General features: G+C 53.3%; 9 non-coding genes across 9 annotated transcripts; 7 read left to right on the forward strand and 2 right to left on the reverse strand.

The window, feature by feature from the left end:
• Positions 1 to 32: 32 nt before the first annotated feature.
• TRNAE-CUC (transfer RNA glutamic acid (anticodon CUC)) lies at positions 33 to 104 on the reverse strand. The gene has a single exon. It is a non-coding gene; the product is annotated as a tRNA-Glu (tRNA).
• Positions 105 to 3,281: 3,177 nt separating this feature from the next.
• TRNAL-UAA (transfer RNA leucine (anticodon UAA)) lies at positions 3,282 to 3,364 on the forward strand. The gene has a single exon. It is a non-coding gene; the product is annotated as a tRNA-Leu (tRNA).
• Positions 3,365 to 5,507: 2,143 nt separating this feature from the next.
• TRNAL-UAA (transfer RNA leucine (anticodon UAA)) lies at positions 5,508 to 5,590 on the forward strand. Its single transcript has one exon. It is a non-coding gene; the product is annotated as a tRNA-Leu (tRNA).
• A 4,369-nt stretch (positions 5,591 to 9,959) lies between these two features.
• TRNAL-UAA (transfer RNA leucine (anticodon UAA)) lies at positions 9,960 to 10,042 on the forward strand. Its single transcript has one exon. It is a non-coding gene; the product is annotated as a tRNA-Leu (tRNA).
• Positions 10,043 to 11,168: 1,126 nt separating this feature from the next.
• Positions 11,169 to 11,240, reverse strand: TRNAE-CUC (transfer RNA glutamic acid (anticodon CUC)). The gene has a single exon. It is a non-coding gene; the product is annotated as a tRNA-Glu (tRNA).
• A 945-nt stretch (positions 11,241 to 12,185) lies between these two features.
• TRNAL-UAA (transfer RNA leucine (anticodon UAA)) lies at positions 12,186 to 12,268 on the forward strand. The gene has a single exon. It is a non-coding gene; the product is annotated as a tRNA-Leu (tRNA).
• A 2,149-nt stretch (positions 12,269 to 14,417) lies between these two features.
• On the forward strand, positions 14,418 to 14,500 carry TRNAL-UAA (transfer RNA leucine (anticodon UAA)). Its single transcript has one exon. It is a non-coding gene; the product is annotated as a tRNA-Leu (tRNA).
• A 4,352-nt stretch (positions 14,501 to 18,852) lies between these two features.
• TRNAL-UAA (transfer RNA leucine (anticodon UAA)) lies at positions 18,853 to 18,935 on the forward strand. The gene has a single exon. It is a non-coding gene; the product is annotated as a tRNA-Leu (tRNA).
• A 2,149-nt stretch (positions 18,936 to 21,084) lies between these two features.
• Positions 21,085 to 21,167, forward strand: TRNAL-UAA (transfer RNA leucine (anticodon UAA)). The gene has a single exon. It is a non-coding gene; the product is annotated as a tRNA-Leu (tRNA).
• The last annotated feature ends 2,652 nt before the right edge of the window (positions 21,168 to 23,819 follow it).

Here is a 23,819-nt window from a genome sequence, read left to right on the forward strand (position 1 = left end):
AGGAAAAGCATTCAAGGGCAGAAGAAGGACTGTTCCCTGACCGGGAATCGAACCCGGGCCGCGGCGGTGAGAGCGCCGAATCCTAACCACTAGACCACCAGGGAACCCACAGCCATACAGCAAAAGTTCCTACACTGCTCTCCTAGTGACAAAGCTCATGGGGGCTGAAAGCATATTTTATTCTACAGCGAATATGAATCAAAACTTGAAAAAACACTCATGATTCCACCAGACTGTTTGTCACTTCCAAGCACAGGCCATCCCCTCCCCCGTGCTACTGAACCGACGAATTCCTGTACAATCGGGATCCCCGGGAAATCACAAGAGGGACACCTAGTGGCCGCTGATAGCTCAAAGACAGCTGGTACACCTTCTCACACCTACCTCGTTATTCAGCTTGCTGGAAGAATACATTGCGAATGACCGATTCAAGAGTGCAAGGGAGAAGAGTGCTCCAAAGTAGATGTATACATCGCAGCCGGGTTTTCCAGCAATTTACCTTTCTGATGAGCTGGTACTGCACTTTACGCCCACATAGAGCACCTGACTGGGTGGGGGACTGCGTGCGCATGAAGGTGGCTGAGGGCAATGGGAGCAAAGCAACCTGGGACACAGGGGACCCAGCCCCTTTCCTCTGCTTTCGTCTATAGGTCGGGGTGCCTTTTTAAGGACCTTCGATTAAAAAAAGCTGAGCTGCGTGGACAAATTACGCACGTCTACGTCTTAGAGGGATCTTCCCTGACCGGGAATCGAACCCGGGCCGCGGCGGTGAAAGCGCCGAATCCTAGCCACTAGACCACCAGGGAGGAGATGCTCTTGTGAGCCTGCCTTGCTCACTTCCTTATTGTGACTAAGCTAACTCCACTGTATAGATTGCCCATAAAGTACGAGTGGGGAAAAGTTAGGTGTCACACAGTGTGTTTGTCATAAGCAATTACCTTTATCCTCCTGCAAAAGCCTTTTTACTCTGCAATCACCTCTTGCTGGACAGCCTGCGCTGGAGCAGCCAGCATGAAAAGGGAGCTGAGTAAGGCAGGACCTAGGGTCTCACCAGGGTGGCCGAGTGGTTAAGGCGTTGGACTTAAGATCCAATAGACAGTTGTCCGCATGGGTTCGAGCCCCATCCCTGGTATGGGTTTTCAGCGGGTGTGTAGGAACTCGCAGATGCTTTTTTAAAGCATTTTCCTCTGCCCTCCTCACCCTCCCAGTGCCCTTCCTTAACAGTCCCAATTCACGTCTCAGCTGTGGGGTCTGCTGCTACTCTGCACTTAGCATGGATGCTTCCCAAAGCAATGCAGTGCCACCTACGCAGAGCCCCTGCTTAGAGAAATACACCTCCTATGTCTTTTCCCACTGAAGGGAGCAGGAGGAAGTACTTGCTTCCTGGGGAACATGGGCCTGCCACTGGAATTTGTTAACCCGCCTCTTGCGGATTTCTCCCCTTTCTTTGATTTACACCTGCAGGCTCTCCCTTGCCATCGGAGCAGGATCTGCTGATGCAGGCCCGGCTGGATCAAATGTGCAAAGGCTTGTCCCCAGGCCTCGGGAAAAAATTGAGCAGAGATTCCCGCCTCCGCCTCCGCCTCCTCCTCCTCTTGCCTTCCGAACGGGCTTCCAAACGGGCAATGCCCTGACGGGTCCCCCACGCCCCATCCTGCCCATGCCCACACCCCTGTATATGAGGGTGACCCATGTCCCTCACCCTCCATGCTCGAACGGAAGACACGTGTGTCCTGAGGGGAGCGCCAGACAGGCATTTCTCCGGCCAGGCAGACCCCTGCAGCACCCGTTAGGCTCCAAAGCCTGTACATTCCCAAGATGCCACTGGTCACTATGCAAATCAGACAGCCCTGGCCACACCCTCTCCGCCGCTGGGCTCTGCTGCTTTCGGTACGTGCAGCTCAGCTTTTTCTTACCCTGAACCAGACTTCCGTTTCAGCAAAAAGGTGGGTTGCAGTGGGTCCGGGATGCCATTTGGAGACAAAGCCTGCGGCCCTGTCAAAGATGACTTCCTGCCGCACACCATGTGGTCAGAAGCCTACGAAAAGAAGCGCACCTCGGAATACAGAATCTCACTTCCTCAAGAGCCTTGCACAAGAGATTTTCCTCCCGCCGAGGAAAGCAACTCAAAGGGAACCTTGCGAAAATCAAATTAGGAGCCAGATTGCGGGATGCTAGGCAAACTGTTTGTCAGAAAAGCAAATTCATTTTGAGAAGCCCTGACCTGCGGGAAGGAAAAGCATTCAAGGGCAGAAGAAGGACTGTTCCCTGACCAGGAATCGAACCCGGGCCGCGGCGGTGAGAGCGCCGAATCCTAACCACTAGACCACCAGGGAACCCACAGCCATACAGCAAAAGTTCCTACACTGCTCTCCTAGTGACAAAGCTCATGGGGGCTGAAAGCATATTTTATTCTACAGCGAATATGAATCAGAACTTGAAAAAACACTCATGATTCCACCAGACTGTTTGTCACTTCCAAGCACAGGCCATCCCCTCCCCCGTGCTACTGAACCGACGAATTCCTGTACAATCGGGATCCCCGGGAAATCACAAGAGGGACACCTAGTGGCCGCTGATAGCTCAAAGACAGCTGGTACACCTTCTCACACCTACCTCGTTATTCAGCTTGCTGGAAGAATACATTGCGAATGACCGATTCAAGAGTGCAAGGGAGAAGAGTGCTCCAAAGTAGATGTATACATCGCAGCCGGGTTTTCCAGCAATTTACCTTTCTGATGAGCTGGTACTGCACTTTACGCCCACATAGAGCACCTGACTGGGTGGGGGACTGCGTGCGCATGAAGGTGGCTGAGGGCAATGGGAGCAAAGCAACCTGGGACACAGGGGACCCAGCCCCTTTCCTCTGCTTTCGTCTATAGGTCGGGGTGCCTTTTTAAGGACCTTCGATTAAAAAAAGCTGAGCTGCGTGGACAAATTACGCACGTCTACGTCTTAGAGGGATCTTCCCTGACCGGGAATCGAACCCAGGCCGCGGCGGTGAAAGCGCCGAATCCTAGCCACTAGACCACCAGGGAGGAGATGCTCTTGTGAGCCTGCCTTGCTCACTTCCTTATTGTGACTAAGCTAACTCCACTGTATAGATTGCCCATAAAGTACGAGTGGGGAAAAGTTAGGTGTCACACAGTGTGTTTGTCATAAGCAATTAACTTTATCCTCCTGCAAAAGCCTTTTTACTCTGCAATCACCTCTTGCTGGACAGCCTGCGCTGGAGCAGCCAGCATGAAAAGGGAGCTGAGTAAGGCAGGACCTAGGGTCTCACCAGGGTGGCCGAGTGGTTAAGGCGTTGGACTTAAGATCCAATGGACAGTTGTCCGCATGGGTTCGAGCCCCATCCCTGGTATGGGTTTTCAGCGGGTGTGTAGGAACTTGCAGATGCTTTTGTAAAGCATTTTCCTCTGCCCTCCTCACCCTCCCAGTGCCCTTCCTTAACAGTCCCAATTCACGTCTCAGCTGTGGGGTCTGCTGCTACTCTGCACTTAGCATGGATGTTTGCCAAAGCAATGCAGTGCCACCTACGCAGAGCCCCTGCTTAGAGAAATACACCTCCTATGTCTTTTCCCACTGAAGGGAGCAGGAGGAAGTACTTGCTTCCTGGGGAACATGGGCCTGCCACTGGAATTTGTTAACCCGCCTCTTGCGGATTTCTCCCCTTTCTTTGATTTACACCTGCAGGCTCTCCCTTGCCATCGGAGCAGGATCTGCTGATGCAGGCCCGGCTGGATCAAATGTGCAAAGGCTTGTCCCCAGGCCTCGGGAAAAAATTGAGCAGAGATTCCCGCCTCCGCCTCCGCCTCCTCTTGCCTTCCGAACGGGCTTCCAAACGGGCAATGCCCTGACGGGTCCCCCACGCCCCATCCTGCCCATGCCCACACCCCTGTATATGAGGGTGACCCATGTCCCTCACCCTCCATGCTCGAACGGAAGACACGTGTGTCCTGAGGGGAGCGCCAGACAGGCATTTCTCCGGCCAGGCAGACCCCTGCAGCACCCGTTAGGCTCCAAAGCCTGTACATTCCCAAGATGCCACTGGTCACTATGCAAATCAGACAGCCCTGGCCACACCCTCTCCGCCGCTGGGCTCTGCTGCTTTCGGTACGTGCAGCTCAGCTTTTTCTTACCCTGAACCAGACTTCCGTTTCAGCAAAAAGGTGGGTTGCAGTGCGTCCGGGATGCCATTTGGAGATAAAGCCTGCGGCACTGTCAAAGATGACTTCCTGCCGCACACCATGTGGTCAGAAGCCTACGAAAAGAAGCGCACCTCGGAATACAGAATCTCACTTCCTCAAGAGCCTTGCACAAGAGATTTTCCTCCCGCCGAGGAAAGCAACTCAAAGGGAACCTTGCGAAAATCAAATTAGGAGCCAGATTGCGGGATGCTAGGCAAACTGTTTGTCAGAAAAGCAAATTCATTTTGAGAAGCCCTGACCTGCGGGAAGGAAAAGCATTCAAGGGCAGAAGAAGGACTGTTCCCTGACCGGGAATCGAACCCAGGCCGCGGTGGTGAGAGCGCCGAATCCTAACCACTAGACCACCAGGGAACCCACAGCCATACTGCAAAAGTTCCTACACTGCTCTCCTAGTGACAAAGCTCATGGGGGCTGAAAGCATATTTTATTCTACAGCGAATATGAATCAGAACTTGAAAAAACACTCATGATTCCACCAGACTGTTTGTCACTTCCAAGCACAGGCCATCCCCTCCCCCGTGCTACTGAACCGACGAATTCCTGTACAATCGGGATCCCCGGGAAATCACAAGAGGGACACCTAGTGGCCGCTGATAGCTCAAAGACAGCTGGTACACCTTCTCACACCTACCTCGTTATTCAGCTTGCTGGAAGAATACATTGCGAATGACCGATTCAAGAGTGCAAGGGAGAAGAGTGCTCCAAAGTAGATGTATACATCGCAGCCGGGTTTTCCAGCAATTTACCTTTCTGATGAGCTGGTACTGCACTTTACGCCCACATAGAGCACCTGACTGGGTGGGGGACTGCGTGCGCATGAAGGTGGCTGAGGGCAATGGGAGCAAAGCAACCTGGGACACAGGGGACCCAGCCCCTTTCCTCTGCTTTCGTCTATAGGTCGGGGTGCCTTTTTAAGGACCTTCGATTAAAAAAAGCTGAGCTGCGTGGACAAATTACGCACGTCTACGTCTTAGAGAGATCTTCCCTGACCGCGAATCGAACCCGGGCCGCGGCGGTGACAGCGCCAAATCCTAGCCACTAGACCACCAGGGAGGAGATGCTCTTGTGAGCCTGCCTTGCTCACTTCCTTATTGTGACTAAGCTAACTCCACTGTATAGATTGCCCATAAAGTACGAGTGGGGAAAAGTTAGGTGTCACACAGTGTGTTTGTCATAAGCAATTACCTTTATCCTCCTGCAAAAGCCTTTTTACTCTGCAATCACCTCTTGCTGGACAGCCTGCGCTGGAGCAGCCAGCATGAAAAGGGAGCTGAGTAAGGCAGGGCCTAGGGTCTCACCAGGGTGGCCGAGTGGTTAAGGCGTTGGACTTAAGATCCAATGGACAGTTGTCCGCATGGGTTCGAGCCCCATCCCTGGTATGGGTTTTCAGCGGGTGTGTAGGAACTTGCAGATGCTTTTGTAAAGCATTTTCCTCTGCCCTCCTCACCCTCCCAGTGCCCTTCCTTAACAGTCCCAATTCACGTCTCAGCTGTGGGGTCTGCTGCTACTCTGCACTTAGCATGGATGCTTCCCAAAGCAATGCAGTGCCACCTACGCAGAGCCCCTGCTTAGAGAAATACACCTCCTATGTCTTTTCCCACTGAAGGGAGCAGGAGGAAGTACTTGCTTCCTGGGGAACATGGGCCTGCCACTGGAATTTGTTAACCCGCCTCTTGCGGATTTCTCCCCTTTCTTTGATTTACACCTGCAGGCTCTCCCTTGCCATCGGAGCAGGATCTGCTGATGCAGGCCCGGCAGGATCAAATGTGCAAAGGCTTGTCCCCAGGCCTCGGGAAAAAATTGAGCAGAGATTCCCACCTCCGCCTCCTCTTGCCTTCCGAACGGGCTTCCAAACGGGCAATGCCCTGACGGGTCCCCCACGCCCCATCCTGCCCATGCCCACACCCCTGTATATGAGGGTGACCCATGTCCCTCACCCTCCATGCTCGAACGGAAGACACGTGTGTCCTGAGGGGAGCGCCAGACAGGCATTTCTCCGGCCAGGCAGACCCCTGCAGCACCCGTTAGGCTCCAAAGCCTGTACATTCCCAAGATGCCACTGGTCACTATGCAAATCAGACAGCCCTGGCCACACCCTCTCCGCCGCTGGGCTCTGCTGCTTTCGGTACGTGCAGCTCAGCTTTTTCTTACCCTGAACCAGACTTCCATTTCAGCAAAAAGGTGGGTTGCAGTGGGTCCGGGATGCCATTTGGAGACAAAGCCTGCGGCCCTGTCAAAGATGACTTCCTGCCGCACACCATGTGGTCAGAAGCCTACGAAAAGAAGCGCACCTCGGAATACAGAATCTCACTTCCTCAAGAGCCTTGCACAAGAGATTTTCCTCCCGCCGAGGAAAGCAACTCAAAGGGAACCTTGCGAAAATCAAATTAGGAGCCAGATTGCGGGATGCTAGGCAAACTGTTTGTCAGAAAAGCAAATTCATTTTGAGAAGCCCTGACCTGCGGGAAGGAAAAGCATTCAAGGGCAGAAGAAGGACTGTTCCCTGACCGGGAATCGAACCCGGGCCGCAGCGGTGAGAGCGCAGAATCCTAACCACTAGACCACCAGGGAACCCAGAGCCATACAGCAAAAGTTCCTACACTGCTCTCCTAGTGACAAAGCTCATGGGGGCTGAAAGCATATTTTATTCTACAGCGAATATGAATCAGAACTTGAAAAAACACTCATGATTCCACCAGACTGTTTGTCACTTCCAAGCACAGGCCATCCCCTCCCCCGTGCTACTGAACTGACGAATTCCTGTACAATCGGGATCCCCGGGAAATCACAAGAGGGACACCTAGTGGCCGCTGATAGCTCAAAGACAGCTGGTACACCTTCTCACACCTACCTCGTTATTCAGCTTGCTGGAAGAATACATTGCGAATGACCGATTCAAGAGTGCAAGGGAGAAGAGTGCTCCAAAGTAGATGTATACATCGCAGCCGGGTTTTCCAGCAATTTACCTTTCTGATGAGCTGGTACTGCACTTTACGCCCACATAGAGCACCTGACTGGGTGGGGGACTGCGTGCGCATGAAGGTGGCTGAGGGCAATGGGAGCAAAGCAACCTGGGACACAGGGGACCCAGCCCCTTTCCTCTGCTTTCGTCTATAGGTCGGGGTGCCTTTTTAAGGACCTTCGATTAAAAAAAGCTGAGCTGCGTGGACAAATTACGCACGTCTACGTCTTAGAGGGATCTTCCCTGACCGGGAATCGAACCCGGGCCGCGGCGGTGAAAGCGCCGAATCCTAGCCACTAGACCACCAGGGAGGAGATGCTCTTGTGAGCCTGCCTTGCTCACTTCCTTATTGTGACTAAGCTAACTCCACTGTATAGATTGCCCATAAAGTACGAGTGGGGAAAAGTTAGGTGTCACACAGTGTGTTTGTCATAAGCAATTACCTTTATCCTCCTGCAAAAGCCTTTTTACTCTGCAATCACCTCTTGCTGGACAGCCTGCGCTGGAGCAGCCAGCATGAAAAGGGAGCTGAGTAAGGCAGGGCCTAGGGTCTCACCAGGGTGGCCGAGTGGTTAAGGCGTTGGACTTAAGATCCAATGGACAGTTGTCCGCATGGGTTTGAGCCCCATCCCTGGTATGGGTTTTCAGCGGGTGTGTAGGAACTTGCAGATGCTTTTTTAAAGCATTTTCCTCTGCCCTCCTCACCCTCCCAGTGCCCTTCCTTAACAGTCCCAATTCACGTCTCAGCTGTGGGGTCTGCTGCTACTCTGCACTTAGCATGGATGCTTCCCAAAGCAATGCAGTGCCACCTACGCAGAGCCCCTGCTTAGAGAAATACACCTCCTATGTCTTTTCCCACTGAAGGGAGCAGGAGGAAGTACTTGCTTCCTGGGGAACATGGGCCTGCCACTGGAATTTGTTATCCCGCCTCTTGAGGATTTCTCCCCTTTCTTTGATTTACACCTGCAGGCTCTCCCTTGCCATCGGAGCAGGATCTGCTGATGCAGGCCCGGCAGGATCAAATGTGCAAAGGCTTGTCCCCAGGCCTCGGGAAAAAATTGAGCAGAGATTCCCGCCTCCGCCTCCGCCTCCGCCTCCTCTTGCCTTCCGAACGGGCTTCCAAACGGGCAATGCCCTGACGGGTCCCCCACGCCCCATCCTGCCCATGCCCACACCCCTGTATATGAGGGTGACCCATGTCCCTCACCCTCCATGCTCGAACGGAAGACACGTGTGTCCTGAGGGGAGCGCCAGACAGGCATTTCTCCGGCCAGGCAGACCCCTGCAGCACCCGTTAGGCTCCAAAGCCTGTACATTCCCAAGATGCCACTGGTCACTATGCAAATCAGACAGCCCTGGCCACACCCTCTCCGCCGCTGGGCTCTGCTGCTTTCGGTACGTGCAGCTCAGCTTTTTCTTACCCTGAACCAGACTTCCGTTTCAGCAAAAAGGTGGGTTGCAGTGGGTCCGGGATGCCATTTGGAGACAAAGCCTGCGGCCCTGTCAAAGATGACTTCCTGCCGCACACCATGTGGTCAGAAGCCTACGAAAAGAAGCGCACCTCGGAATACAGAATCTCACTTCCTCAAGAGCCTTGCACAAGAGATTTTCCTCCCGCCGAGGAAAGCAACTCAAAGGGAACCTTGCGAAAATCAAATTAGGAGCCAGATTGCGGGATGCTAGGCAAACTGTTTGTCAGAAAAGCAAATTCATTTTGAGAAGCCCTGACCTGCGGGAAGGAAAAGCATTCAAGGGCAGAAGAAGGACTGTTCCCTGACCGGGAATCGAACCCGGGCCGCGGCGGTGAGAGCGCAGAATCCTAACCACTAGACCACCAGGGAACCCAGAGCCATACAGCAAAAGTTCCTACACTGCTCTCCTAGTGACAAAGCTCATGGGGGCTGAAAGCATATTTTATTCTACAGCGAATATGAATCAGAACTTGAAAAAACACTCATGATTCCACCAGACTGTTTGTCACTTCCAAGCACAGGCCATCCCCTCCCCCGTGCTACTGAACCGACGAATTCCTGTACAATCGGGATCCCCGGGAAATCACAAGAGGGACACCTAGTGGCCGCTGATAGCTCAAAGACAGCTGGTACACCTTCTCACACCTACCTCGTTATTCAGCTTGCTGGAAGAATACATTGCGAATGACCGATTCAAGAGTGCAAGGGAGAAGAGTGCTCCAAAGTAGATGTATACATCGCAGCCGGGTTTTCCAGCAATTTACCTTTCTGATGAGCTGGTACTGCACTTTACGCCCACATAGAGCACCTGACTGGGTGGGGGACTGCGTGCGCATGAAGGTGGCTGAGGGCAATGGGAGCAAAGCAACCTGGGACACAGGGGACCCAGCCCCTTTCCTCTGCTTTCGTCTATAGGTCGGGGTGCCTTTTTAAGGACCTTCGATTAAAAAAACCTGAGCTGCGTGGACAAATTACGCACGTCTACGTCTTAGAGGGATCTTCCCTGACCGGGAATCGAACCCGGGCCGCGGCGGTGAAAGCGCCGAATCCTAGCCACTAGACCACCAGGGAGGAGATGCTCTTGTGAGCCTGCCTTGCTCACTTCCTTATTGTGACTAAGCTAACTCCACTGTATAGATTGCCCATAAAGTACGAGTGGGGAAAAGTTAGGTGTCACACAGTGTGTTTGTCATAAGCAATTACCTTTATCCTCCTGCAAAAGCCTTTTTACTCTGCAATCACCTCTTGCTGGACAGCCTGCGCTGGAGCAGCCAGCATGAAAAGGGAGCTGAGTAAGGCAGGGCCTAGGGTCTCACCAGGGTGGCCGAGTGGTTAAGGCGTTGGACTTAAGATCCAATGGACAGTTGTCCGCATGGGTTCGAGCCCCATCCCTGGTATGGGTTTTCAGCGGGTGTGTAGGAACTTGCAGATGCTTTTTTAAAGCATTTTCCTCTGCCCTCCTCACCCTCCCAGTGCCCTTCCTTAACAGTCCCAATTCACGTCTCAGCTGTGGGGTCTGCTGCTACTATGCACTTAGCATGGATGCTTCTCAAAGCAATGCAGTGCCACCTACGCAGAGCCCCTGCTTAGAGAAATACACCTCCTATGTCTTTTCCCACTGAAGGGAGCAGGAGGAAGTACTTGCTTCCTGGGGAACATGGGCCTGCCACTGGAATTTGTTAACCCGCCTCTTGCGGATTTCTCCCCTTTCTTTGATTTACACCTGCAGGCTCTCCCTTGCCATCGGAGCAGGATCTGCTGATGCAGGCCCGGCTGGATCAAATGTGCAAAGGCTTGTCCCCAGGCCTCGGGAAAAAATTGAGCAGAGATTCCCGCCTCCGCCTCCGCCTCCTCTTGCCTTCCGAACGGGCTTCCAAACGGGCAATGCCCTGACGGGTCCCCCACGCCCCATCCTGCCCATGCCCACACCCCTGTATATGAGGGTGACCCATGTCCCTCACCCTCCATGCTCGAACGGAAGACACGTGTGTCCTGAGGGGAGCGCCAGACAGGCATTTCTCCGGCCAGGCAGACCCCTGCAGCACCCGTTAGGCTCCAAAGCCTGTACATTCCCAAGATGCCACTGGTCACTATGCAAATCAGACAGCCCTGGCCACACCCTCTCCGCCGCTGGGCTCTGCTGCTTTCGGTACGTGCAGCTCAGCTTTTTCTTACCCTGAACCAGACTTCCGTTTCAGCAAAAAGGTGGGTTGCAGTGGGTCCGGGATGCCATTTGGAGACAAAGCCTGCGGCCCTGTCAAAGATGACTTCCTGCCGCACACCATGTGGTCAGAAGCCTACGAAAAGAAGCGCACCTCGGAATACAGAATCTCACTTCCTCAAGAGCCTTGCACAAGAGATTTTCCTCCCGCCGAGGAAAGCAACTCAAAGGGAACCTTGCGAAAATCAAATTAGGAGCCAGATTGCGGGATGCTAGGCAAACTGTTTGTCAGAAAAGCAAATTCATTTTGAGAAGCCCTGACCTGCGGGAAGGAAAAGCATTCAAGGGCAGAAGAAGGACTGTTCCCTGACCGGGAATCGAACCCGGGCCGCGGCGGTGAGAGCGCCGAATCCTAACCACTAGACCACCAGGGAACCCACAGCCATACAGCAAAAGTTCCTACACTGCTCTCCTAGTGACAAAGCTCATGGGGGCTGAAAGCATATTTTATTCTACAGCGAATATGAATCAAAACTTGAAAAAACACTCATGATTCCACCAGACTGTTTGTCACTTCCAAGCACAGGCCATCCCCTCCCCCGTGCTACTGAACCGACGAATTCCTGTACAATCGGGATCCCCGGGAAATCACAAGAGGGACACCTAGTGGCCGCTGATAGCTCAAAGACAGCTGGTACACCTTCTCACACCTACCTCGTTATTCAGCTTGCTGGAAGAATACATTGCGAATGACCGATTCAAGAGTGCAAGGGAGAAGAGTGCTCCAAAGTAGATGTATACATCGCAGCCGGGTTTTCCAGCAATTTACCTTTCTGATGAGCTGGTACTGCACTTTACGCCCACATAGAGCACCTGACTGGGTGGGGGACTGCGTGCGCATGAAGGTGGCTGAGGGCAATGGGAGCAAAGCAACCTGGGACACAGGGGACCCAGCCCCTTTCCTCTGCTTTCGTCTATAGGTCGGGGTGCCTTTTTAAGGACCTTCGATTAAAAAAAGCTGAGCTGCGTGGACAAATTACGCACGTCTACGTCTTAGAGGGATCTTCCCTGACCGGGAATCGAACCCGGGCCGCGGCGGTGAAAGCGCCGAATCCTAGCCACTAGACCACCAGGGAGGAGATGCTCTTGTGAGCCTGCCTTGCTCACTTCCTTATTGTGACTAAGCTAACTCCACTGTATAGATTGCCCATAAAGTACGAGTGGGGAAAAGTTAGGTGTCACACAGTGTGTTTGTCATAAGCAATTACCTTTATCCTCCTGCAAAAGCCTTTTTACTCTGCAATCACCTCTTGCTGGACAGCCTGCGCTGGAGCAGCCAGCATGAAAAGGGAGCTGAGTAAGGCAGGACCTAGGGTCTCACCAGGGTGGCCGAGTGGTTAAGGCGTTGGACTTAAGATCCAATGGACAGTTGTCCGCATGGGTTCGAGCCCCATCCCTGGTATGGGTTTTCAGCGGGTGTGTAGGAACTCGCAGATGCTTTTTTAAAGCATTTTCCTCTGCCCTCCTCACCCTCCCAGTGCCCTTCCTTAACAGTCCCAATTCACGTCTCAGCTGTGGGGTCTGCTGCTACTCTGCACTTAGCATGGATGCTTCCCAAAGCAATGCAGTGCCACCTACGCAGAGCCCCTGCTTAGAGAAATACACCTCCTATGTCTTTTCCCACTGAAGGGAGCAGGAGGAAGTACTTGCTTCCTGGGGAACATGGGCCTGCCACTGGAATTTGTTAACCCGCCTCTTGCGGATTTCTCCCCTTTCTTTGATTTACACCTGCAGGCTCTCCCTTGCCATCGGAGCAGGATCTGCTGATGCAGGCCCGGCTGGATCAAATGTGCAAAGGCTTGTCCCCAGGCCTCGGGAAAAAATTGAGCAGAGATTCCCGCCTCCGCCTCCGCCTCCTCCTCCTCTTGCCTTCCGAACGGGCTTCCAAACGGGCAATGCCCTGACGGGTCCCCCACGCCCCATCCTGCCCATGCCCACACCCCTGTATATGAGGGTGACCCATGTCCCTCACCCTCCATGCTCGAACGGAAGACACGTGTGTCCTGAGGGGAGCGCCAGACAGGCATTTCTCCGGCCAGGCAGACCCCTGCAGCACCCGTTAGGCTCCAAAGCCTGTACATTCCCAAGATGCCACTGGTCACTATGCAAATCAGACAGCCCTGGCCACACCCTCTCCGCCGCTGGGCTCTGCTGCTTTCGGTACGTGCAGCTCAGCTTTTTCTTACCCTGAACCAGACTTCCGTTTCAGCAAAAAGGTGGGTTGCAGTGGGTCCGGGATGCCATTTGGAGACAAAGCCTGCGGCCCTGTCAAAGATGACTTCCTGCCGCACACCATGTGGTCAGAAGCCTACGAAAAGAAGCGCACCTCGGAATACAGAATCTCACTTCCTCAAGAGCCTTGCACAAGAGATTTTCCTCCCGCCGAGGAAAGCAACTCAAAGGGAACCTTGCGAAAATCAAATTAGGAGCCAGATTGCGGGATGCTAGGCAAACTGTTTGTCAGAAAAGCAAATTCATTTTGAGAAGCCCTGACCTGCGGGAAGGAAAAGCATTCAAGGGCAGAAGAAGGACTGTTCCCTGACCAGGAATCGAACCCGGGCCGCGGCGGTGAGAGCGCCGAATCCTAACCACTAGACCACCAGGGAACCCACAGCCATACAGCAAAAGTTCCTACACTGCTCTCCTAGTGACAAAGCTCATGGGGGCTGAAAGCATATTTTATTCTACAGCGAATATGAATCAGAACTTGAAAAAACACTCATGATTCCACCAGACTGTTTGTCACTTCCAAGCACAGGCCATCCCCTCCCCCGTGCTACTGAACCGACGAATTCCTGTACAATCGGGATCCCCGGGAAATCACAAGAGGGACACCTAGTGGCCGCTGATAGCTCAAAGACAGCTGGTACACCTTCTCACACCTACCTCGTTATTCAGCTTGCTGGAAGAATACATTGCGAATGACCGATTCAAGAGTGCAAGGGAGAAGAGTGCTCCAAAGTAGATGTATACATCGCAGCCGGGTTTTCCAGCAATTTACCTTTCTGATGAGCTGGTACTGCACTTTACGCCCACATAGAGCACCTGACTGGGTGGGGGACTGCGTGCGCATGAAGGTGGCTGAGGGCAATGGGAGCAAAGCAACCTGGGACACAGGGGACCCAGCCCCTTTCCTCTGCTTTCGTCTATAGGTCGGGGTGCCTTTTTAAGGACCTTCGATTAAAAAAAGCTGAGCTGCGTGGACAAATTACGCATGTCTACGTCTTAGAGGGATCTTCCCTGACCGGGAATCGAACCCAGGCCGCGGCGGTGAAAGCGCCGAATCCTAGCCACTAGACCACCAGGGAGGAGATGCTCTTGTGAGCCTGCCTTGCTCACTTCCTTATTGTGACTAAGCTAACTCCACTGTATAGATTGCCCATAAAGTACGAGTGGGGAAAAGTTAGGTGTCACACAGTGTGTTTGTCATAAGCAATTAACTTTATCCTCCTGCAAAAGCCTTTTTACTCTGCAATCACCTCTTGCTGGACAGCCTGCGCTGGAGCAGCCAGCATGAAAAGGGAGCTGAGTAAGGCAGGACCTAGGGTCTCACCAGGGTGGCCGAGTGGTTAAGGCGTTGGACTTAAGATCCAATGGACAGTTGTCCGCATGGGTTCGAGCCCCATCCCTGGTATGGGTTTTCAGCGGGTGTGTAGGAACTTGCAGATGCTTTTGTAAAGCATTTTCCTCTGCCCTGCTCACCCTCCCAGTGCCCTTCCTTAACAGTCCCAATTCACGTCTCAGCTGTGGGGTCTGCTGCTACTCTGCACTTAGCATGGATGTTTGCCAAAGCAATGCAGTGCCACCTACGCAGAGCCCCTGCTTAGAGAAATACACCTCCTATGTCTTTTCCCACTGAAGGGAGCAGGAGGAAGTACTTGCTTCCTGGGGAACATGGGCCTGCCACTGGAATTTGTTAACCCGCCTCTTGCGGATTTCTCCCCTTTCTTTGATTTACACCTGCAGGCTCTCCCTTGCCATCGGAGCAGGATCTGCTGATGCAGGCCCGGCTGGATCAAATGTGCAAAGGCTTGTCCCCAGGCCTCGGGAAAAAATTGAGCAGAGATTCCCGCCTCCGCCTCCGCCTCCTCTTGCCTTCCGAACGGGCTTCCAAACGGGCAATGCCCTGACGGGTCCCCCACGCCCCATCCTGCCCATGCCCACACCCCTGTATATGAGGGTGACCCATGTCCCTCACCCTCCATGCTCGAACGGAAGACACGTGTGTCCTGAGGGGAGCGCCAGACAGGCATTTCTCCGGCCAGGCAGACCCCTGCAGCACCCGTTAGGCTCCAAAGCCTGTACATTCCCAAGATGCCACTGGTCACTATGCAAATCAGACAGCCCTGGCCACACCCTCTCCGCCGCTGGGCTCTGCTGCTTTCGGTACGTGCAGCTCAGCTTTTTCTTACCCTGAACCAGACTTCCGTTTCAGCAAAAAGGTGGGTTGCAGTGCGTCCGGGATGCCATTTGGAGATAAAGCCTGCGGCACTGTCAAAGATGACTTCCTGCCGCACACCATGTGGTCAGAAGCCTACGAAAAGAAGCGCACCTCGGAATACAGAATCTCACTTCCTCAAGAGCCTTGCACAAGAGATTTTCCTCCCGCCGAGGAAAGCAACTCAAAGGGAACCTTGCGAAAATCAAATTAGGAGCCAGATTGCGGGATGCTAGGCAAACTGTTTGTCAGAAAAGCAAATTCATTTTGAGAAGCCCTGACCTGCGGGAAGGAAAAGCATTCAAGGGCAGAAGAAGGACTGTTCCCTGACCGGGAATCGAACCCAGGCCGCGGTGGTGAGAGCGCCGAATCCTAACCACTAGACCACCAGGGAACCCACAGCCATACTGCAAAAGTTCCTACACTGCTCTCCTAGTGACAAAGCTCATGGGGGCTGAAAGCATATTTTATTCTACAGCGAATATGAATCAGAACTTGAAAAAACACTCATGATTCCACCAGACTGTTTGTCACTTCCAAGCACAGGCCATCCCCTCCCCCGTGCTACTGAACCGACGAATTCCTGTACAATCGGGATCCCCGGGAAATCACAAGAGGGACACCTAGTGGCCGCTGATAGCTCAAAGACAGCTGGTACACCTTCTCACACCTACCTCGTTATTCAGCTTGCTGGAAGAATACATTGCGAATGACCGATTCAAGAGTGCAAGGGAGAAGAGTGCTCCAAAGTAGATGTATACATCGCAGCCGGGTTTTCCAGCAATTTACCTTTCTGATGAGCTGGTACTGCACTTTACGCCCACATAGAGCACCTGACTGGGTGGGGGACTGCGTGCGCATGAAGGTGGCTGAGGGCAATGGGAGCAAAGCAACCTGGGACACAGGGGACCCAGCCCCTTTCCTCTGCTTTCGTCTATAGGTCGGGGTGCCTTTTTAAGGACCTTCGATTAAAAAAAGCTGAGCTGCGTGGACAAATTACGCACGTCTACGTCTTAGAGAGATCTTCCCTGACCGGGAATCGAACCCGGGCCGCGGCGGTGAAAGCGCCAAATCCTAGCCACTAGACCACCAGGGAGGAGATGCTCTTGTGAGCCTGCCTTGCTCACTTCCTTATTGTGACTAAGCTAACTCCACTGTATAGATTGCCCATAAAGTACGAGTGGGGAAAAGTTAGGTGTCACACAGTGTGTTTGTCATAAGCAATTACCTTTATCCTCCTGCAAAAGCCTTTTTACTCTGCAATCACCTCTTGCTGGACAGCCTGCGCTGGAGCAGCCAGCATGAAAAGGGAGCTGAGTAAGGCAGGGCCCAGGGTGGCCGAGTGGTTAAGGCGTTGGACTTAAGATCCAATGGACAGTTGTCCGCATGGGTTCGAGCCCCATCCCTGGTATGGGTTTTCAGCGGGTGTGTAGGAACTTGCAGATGCTTTTGTAAAGCATTTTCCTCTGCCCTCCTCACCCTCCCAGTGCCCTTCCTTAACAGTCCCAATTCACGTCTCAGCTGTGGGGTCTGCTGCTACTCTGCACTTAGCATGGATGCTTCCCAAAGCAATGCAGTGCCACCTACGCAGAGCCCCTGCTTAGAGAAATACACCTCCTATGTCTTTTCCCACTGAAGGGAGCAGGAGGAAGTACTTGCTTCCTGGGGAACATGGGCCTGCCACTGGAATTTGTTAACCCGCCTCTTGCGGATTTCTCCCCTTTCTTTGATTTACACCTGCAGGCTCTCCCTTGCCATCGGAGCAGGATCTGCTGATGCAGGCCCGGCAGGATCAAATGTGCAAAGGCTTGTCCCCAGGCCTCGGGAAAAAATTGAGCAGAGATTCCCACCTCCGCCTCCTCTTGCCTTCCGAACGGGCTTCCAAACGGGCAATGCCCTGACGGGTCCCCCACGCCCCATCCTGCCCATGCCCACACCCCTGTATATGAGGGTGACCCATGTCCCTCACCCTCCATGCTCGAACGGAAGACACGTGTGTCCTGAGGGGAGCGCCAGACAGGCATTTCTCCGGCCAGGCAGACCCCTGCAGCACCCGTTAGGCTCCAAAGCCTGTACATTCCCAAGATGCCACTGGTCACTATGCAAATCAGACAGCCCTGGCCACACCCTCTCCGCCGCTGGGCTCTGCTGCTTTCGGTACGTGCAGCTCAGCTTTTTCTTACCCTGAACCAGACTTCCATTTCAGCAAAAAGGTGGGTTGCAGTGGGTCCGGGATGCCATTTGGAGACAAAGCCTGCGGCCCTGTCAAAGATGACTTCCTGCCGCACACCATGTGGTCAGAAGCCTACGAAAAGAAGCGCACCTCGGAATACAGAATCTCACTTCCTCAAGAGCCTTGCACAAGAGATTTTCCTCCCGCCGAGGAAAGCAACTCAAAGGGAACCTTGCGAAAATCAAATTAGGAGCCAGATTGCGGGATGCTAGGCAAACTGTTTGTCAGAAAAGCAAATTCATTTTGAGAAGCCCTGACCTGCGGGAAGGAAAAGCATTCAAGGGCAGAAGAAGGACTGTTCCCTGACCGGGAATCGAACCCGGGCCGCAGCGGTGAGAGCGCAGAATCCTAACCACTAGACCACCAGGGAACCCAGAGCCATACAGCAAAAGTTCCTACACTGCTCTCCTAGTGACAAAGCTCATGGGGGCTGAAAGCATATTTTATTCTACAGCGAATATGAATCAGAACTTGAAAAAACACTCATGATTCCACCAGACTGTTTGTCACTTCCAAGCACAGGCCATCCCCTCCCCCGTGCTACTGAACTGACGAATTCCTGTACAATCGGGATCCCCGGGAAATCACAAGAGGGACACCTAGTTGCCGCTGATAGCTCAAAGACAGCTGGTACACCTTCTCACACCTACCTCGTTATTCAGCTTGCTGGAAGAATACATTGCGAATGACCGATTCAAGAGTGCAAGGGAGAAGAGTGCTCCAAAGTAGATGTATACATCGCAGCCGGGTTTTCCAGCAATTTACCTTTCTGATGAGCTGGTACTGCACTTTACGCCCACATAGAGCACCTGACTGGGTGGGGGACTGCGTGCGCATGAAGGTGGCTGAGGGCAATGGGAGCAAAGCAACCTGGGACACAGGGGACCCAGCCCCTTTCCTCTGCTTTCGTCTATAGGTCGGGGTGCCTTTTTAAGGACCTTCGATTAAAAAAAGCTGAGCTGCGTGGACAAATTACGCACGTCTACGTCTTAGAGGGATCTTCCCTGACCGGGAATCGAACCCGGGCCGCGGCGGTGAAAGCGCCGAATCCTAGCCACTAGACCACCAGGGAGGAGATGCTCTTGTGAGCCTGCCTTGCTCACTTCCTTATTGTGACTAAGCTAACTCCACTGTATAGATTGCCCATAAAGTACGAGTGGGGAAAAGTTAGGTGTCACACAGTGTGTTTGTCATAAGCAATTACCTTTATCCTCCTGCAAAAGCCTTTTTACTCTGCAATCACCTCTTGCTGGACAGCCTGCGCTGGAGCAGCCAGCATGAAAAGGGAGCTGAGTAAGGCAGGGCCTAGGGTCTCACCAGGGTGGCCGAGTGGTTAAGGCGTTGGACTTAAGATCCAATGGACAGTTGTCCGCATGGGTTCGAGCCCCATCCCTGGTATGGGTTTTCAGCGGGTGTGTAGGAACTTGCAGATGCTTTTTTAAAGCATTTTCCTCTGCCCTCCTCACCCTCCCAGTGCCCTTCCTTAACAGTCCCAATTCACGTCTCAGCTGTGGGGTCTGCTGCTACTCTGCACTTAGCATGGATGCTTCCCAAAGCAATGCAGTGCCACCTACGCAGAGCCCCTGCTTAGAGAAATACACCTCCTATGTCTTTTCCCACTGAAGGGAGCAGGAGGAAGTACTTGCTTCCTGGGGAACATGGGCCTGCCACTGGAATTTGTTATCCCGCCTCTTGAGGATTTCTCCCCTTTCTTTGATTTACACCTGCAGGCTCTCCCTTGCCATCGGAGCAGGATCTGCTGATGCAGGCCCGGCAGGATCAAATGTGCAAAGGCTTGTCCCCAGGCCTCGGGAAAAAATTGAGCAGAGATTCCCGCCTCCGCCTCCGCCTCCGCCTCCTCTTGCCTTCCGAACGGGCTTCCAAACGGGCAATGCCCTGACGGGTCCCCCACGCCCCATCCTGCCCATGCCCACACCCCTGTATATGAGGGTGACCCATGTCCCTCACCCTCCATGCTCGAACGGAAGACACGTGTGTCCTGAGGGGAGCGCCAGACAGGCATTTCTCCGGCCAGGCAGACCCCTGCAGCACCCGTTAGGCTCCAAAGCCTGTACATTCCCAAGATGCCACTGGTCACTATGCAAATCAGACAGCCCTGGCCACACCCTCTCCGCCGCTGGGCTCTGCTGCTTTCGGTACGTGCAGCTCAGCTTTTTCTTACCCTGAACCAGACTTCCGTTTCAGCAAAAAGGTGGGTTGCAGTGGGTCCGGGATGCCATTTGGAGACAAAGCCTGCGGCCCTGTCAAAGATGACTTCCTGCCGCACACCATGTGGTCAGAAGCCTACGAAAAGAAGCGCACCTCGGAATACAGAATCTCACTTCCTCAAGAGCCTTGCACAAGAGATTTTCCTCCCGCCGAGGAAAGCAACTCAAAGGGAACCTTGCGAAAATCAAATTAGGAGCCAGATTGCGGGATGCTAGGCAAACTGTTTGTCAGAAAAGCAAATTCATTTTGAGAAGCCCTGACCTGCGGGAAGGAAAAGCATTCAAGGGCAGAAGAAGGACTGTTCCCTGACCGGGAATCGAACCCGGGCCGCGGCGGTGAGAGCGCAGAATCCTAACCACTAGACCACCAGGGAACCCAGAGCCATACAGCAAAAGTTCCTACACTGCTCTCCTAGTGACAAAGCTCATGGGGGCTGAAAGCATATTTTATTCTACAGCGAATATGAATCAGAACTTGAAAAAACACTCATGATTCCACCAGACTGTTTGTCACTTCCAAGCACAGGCCATCCCCTCCCCCGTGCTACTGAACCGACGAATTCCTGTACAATCGGGATCCCCGGGAAATCACAAGAGGGACACCTAGTGGCCGCTGATAGCTCAAAGACAGCTGGTACACCTTCTCACACCTACCTCGTTATTCAGCTTGCTGGAAGAATACATTGCGAATGACCGATTCAAGAGTGCAAGGGAGAAGAGTGCTCCAAAGTAGATGTATACATCGCAGCCGGGTTTTCCAGCAATTTACCTTTCTGATGAGCTGGTACTGCACTTTACGCCCACATAGAGCACCTGACTGGGTGGGGGACTGCGTGCGCATGAAGGTGGCTGAGGGCAATGGGAGCAAAGCAACCTGGGACACAGGGGACCCAGCCCCTTTCCTCTGCTTTCGTCTATAGGTCGGGGTGCCTTTTTAAGGACCTTCGATTAAAAAAAGCTGAGCTGCGTGGACAAATTACGCATGTCTACGTCTTAGAGGGATCTTCCCTGACCGGGAATCGAACCCAGGCCGCGGCGGTGAAAGCGCCGAATCCTAGCCACTAGACCACCAGGGAGGAGATGCTCTTGTGAGCCTGCCTTGCTCACTTCCTTATTGTGACTAAGCTAACTCCACTGTATAGATTGCCCATAAAGTACGAGTGGGGAAAAGTTAGGTGTCACACAGTGTGTTTGTCATAAGCAATTAACTTTATCCTCCTGCAAAAGCCTTTTTACTCTGCAATCACCTCTTGCTGGACAGCCTGCGCTGGAGCAGCCAGCATGAAAAGGGAGCTGAGTAAGGCAGGACCTAGGGTCTCACCAGGGTGGCCGAGTGGTTAAGGCGTTGGACTTAAGATCCAATGGACAGTTGTCCGCATGGGTTCGAGCCCCATCCCTGGTATGGGTTTTCAGCGGGTGTGTAGGAACTTGCAGATGCTTTTGTAAAGCATTTTCCTCTGCCCTGCTCACCCTCCCAGTGCCCTTCCTTAACAGTCCCAATTCACGTCTCAGCTGTGGGGTCTGCTGCTACTCTGCACTTAGCATGGATGTTTGCCAAAGCAATGCAGTGCCACCTACGCAGAGCCCCTGCTTAGAGAAATACACCTCCTATGTCTTTTCCCACTGAAGGGAGCAGGAGGAAGTACTTGCTTCCTGGGGAACATGGGCCTGCCACTGGAATTTGTTAACCCGCCTCTTGCGGATTTCTCCCCTTTCTTTGATTTACACCTGCAGGCTCTCCCTTGCCATCGGAGCAGGATCTGCTGATGCAGGCCCGGCTGGATCAAATGTGCAAAGGCTTGTCCCCAGGCCTCGGGAAAAAATTGAGCAGAGATTCCCGCCTCCGCCTCCGCCTCCTCTTGCCTTCCGAACGGGCTTCCAAACGGGCAATGCCCTGACGGGTCCCCCACGCCCCATCCTGCCCATGCCCACACCCCTGTATATGAGGGTGACCCATGTCCCTCACCCTCCATGCTCGAACGGAAGACACGTGTGTCCTGAGGGGAGCGCCAGACAGGCATTTCTCCGGCCAGGCAGACCCCTGCAGCACCCGTTAGGCTCCAAAGCCTGTACATTCCCAAGATGCCACTGGTCACTATGCAAATCAGACAGCCCTGGCCACACCCTCTCCGCCGCTGGGCTCTGCTGCTTTCGGTACGTGCAGCTCAGCTTTTTCTTACCCTGAACCAGACTTCCGTTTCAGCAAAAAGGTGGGTTGCAGTGCGTCCGGGATGCCATTTGGAGATAAAGCCTGCGGCACTGTCAAAGATGACTTCCTGCCGCACACCATGTGGTCAGAAGCCTACGAAAAGAAGCGCACCTCGGAATACAGAATCTCACTTCCTCAAGAGCCTTGCACAAGAGATTTTCCTCCCGCCGAGGAAAGCAACTCAAAGGGAACCTTGCGAAAATCAAATTAGGAGCCAGATTGCGGGATGCTAGGCAAACTGTTTGTCAGAAAAGCAAATTCATTTTGAGAAGCCCTGACCTGCGGGAAGGAAAAGCATTCAAGGGCAGAAGAAGGACTGTTCCCTGACCGGGAATCGAACCCAGGCCGCGGTGGTGAGAGCGCCGAATCCTAACCACTAGACCACCAGGGAACCCACAGCCATACTGCAAAAGTTCCTACACTGCTCTCCTAGTGACAAAGCTCATGGGGGCTGAAAGCATATTTTATTCTACAGCGAATATGAATCAGAACTTGAAAAAACACTCATGATTCCACCAGACTGTTTGTCACTTCCAAGCACAGGCCATCCCCTCCCCCGTGCTACTGAACCGACGAATTCCTGTACAATCGGGATCCCCGGGAAATCACAAGAGGGACACCTAGTGGCCGCTGATAGCTCAAAGACAGCTGGTACACCTTCTCACACCTACCTCGTTATTCAGCTTGCTGGAAGAATACATTGCGAATGACCGATTCAAGAGTGCAAGGGAGAAGAGTGCTCCAAAGTAGATGTATACATCGCAGCCGGGTTTTCCAGCAATTTACCTTTCTGATGAGCTGGTACTGCACTTTACGCCCACATAGAGCACCTGACTGGGTGGGGGACTGCGTGCGCATGAAGGTGGCTGAGGGCAATGGGAGCAAAGCAACCTGGGACACAGGGGACCCAGCCCCTTTCCTCTGCTTTCGTCTATAGGTCGGGGTGCCTTTTTAAGGACCTTCGATTAAAAAAAGCTGAGCTGCGTGGACAAATTACGCACGTCTACGTCTTAGAGAGATCTTCCCTGACCGGGAATCGAACCCGGGCCGCGGCGGTGAAAGCGCCAAATCCTAGCCACTAGACCACCAGGGAGGAGATGCTCTTGTGAGCCTGCCTTGCTCACTTCCTTATTGTGACTAAGCTAACTCCACTGTATAGATTGCCCATAAAGTACGAGTGGGGAAAAGTTAGGTGTCACACAGTGTGTTTGTCATAAGCAATTACCTTTATCCTCCTGCAAAAGCCTTTTTACTCTGCAATCACCTCTTGCTGGACAGCCTGCGCTGGAGCAGCCAGCATGAAAAGGGAGCTGAGTAAGGCAGGGCCCAGGGTGGCCGAGTGGTTAAGGCGTTGGACTTAAGATCCAATGGACAGTTGTCCGCATGGGTTCGAGCCCCATCCCTGGTATGGGTTTTCAGCGGGTGTGTAGGAACTTGCAGATGCTTTTGTAAAGCATTTTCCTCTGCCCTCCTCACCCTCCCAGTGCCCTTCCTTAACAGTCCCAATTCACGTCTCAGCTGTGGGGTCTGCTGCTACTCTGCACTTAGCATGGATGCTTCCCAAAGCAATGCAGTGCCACCTACGCAGAGCCCCTGCTTAGAGAAATACACCTCCTATGTCTTTTCCCACTGAAGGGAGCAGGAGGAAGTACTTGCTTCCTGGGGAACATGGGCCTGCCACTGGAATTTGTTAACCCGCCTCTTGCGGATTTCTCCCCTTTCTTTGATTTACACCTGCAGGCTCTCCCTTGCCATCGGAGCAGGATCTGCTGATGCAGGCCCGGCAGGATCAAATGTGCAAAGGCTTGTCCCCAGGCCTCGGGAAAAAATTGAGCAGAGATTCCC

Source organism: Triturus cristatus, chromosome 5_2 (genome assembly GCF_964204655.1).
Source record: "Triturus cristatus chromosome 5_2, aTriCri1.1, whole genome shotgun sequence".
Taxonomy (NCBI): Eukaryota; Metazoa; Chordata; class Amphibia; order Caudata; family Salamandridae; genus Triturus; species Triturus cristatus.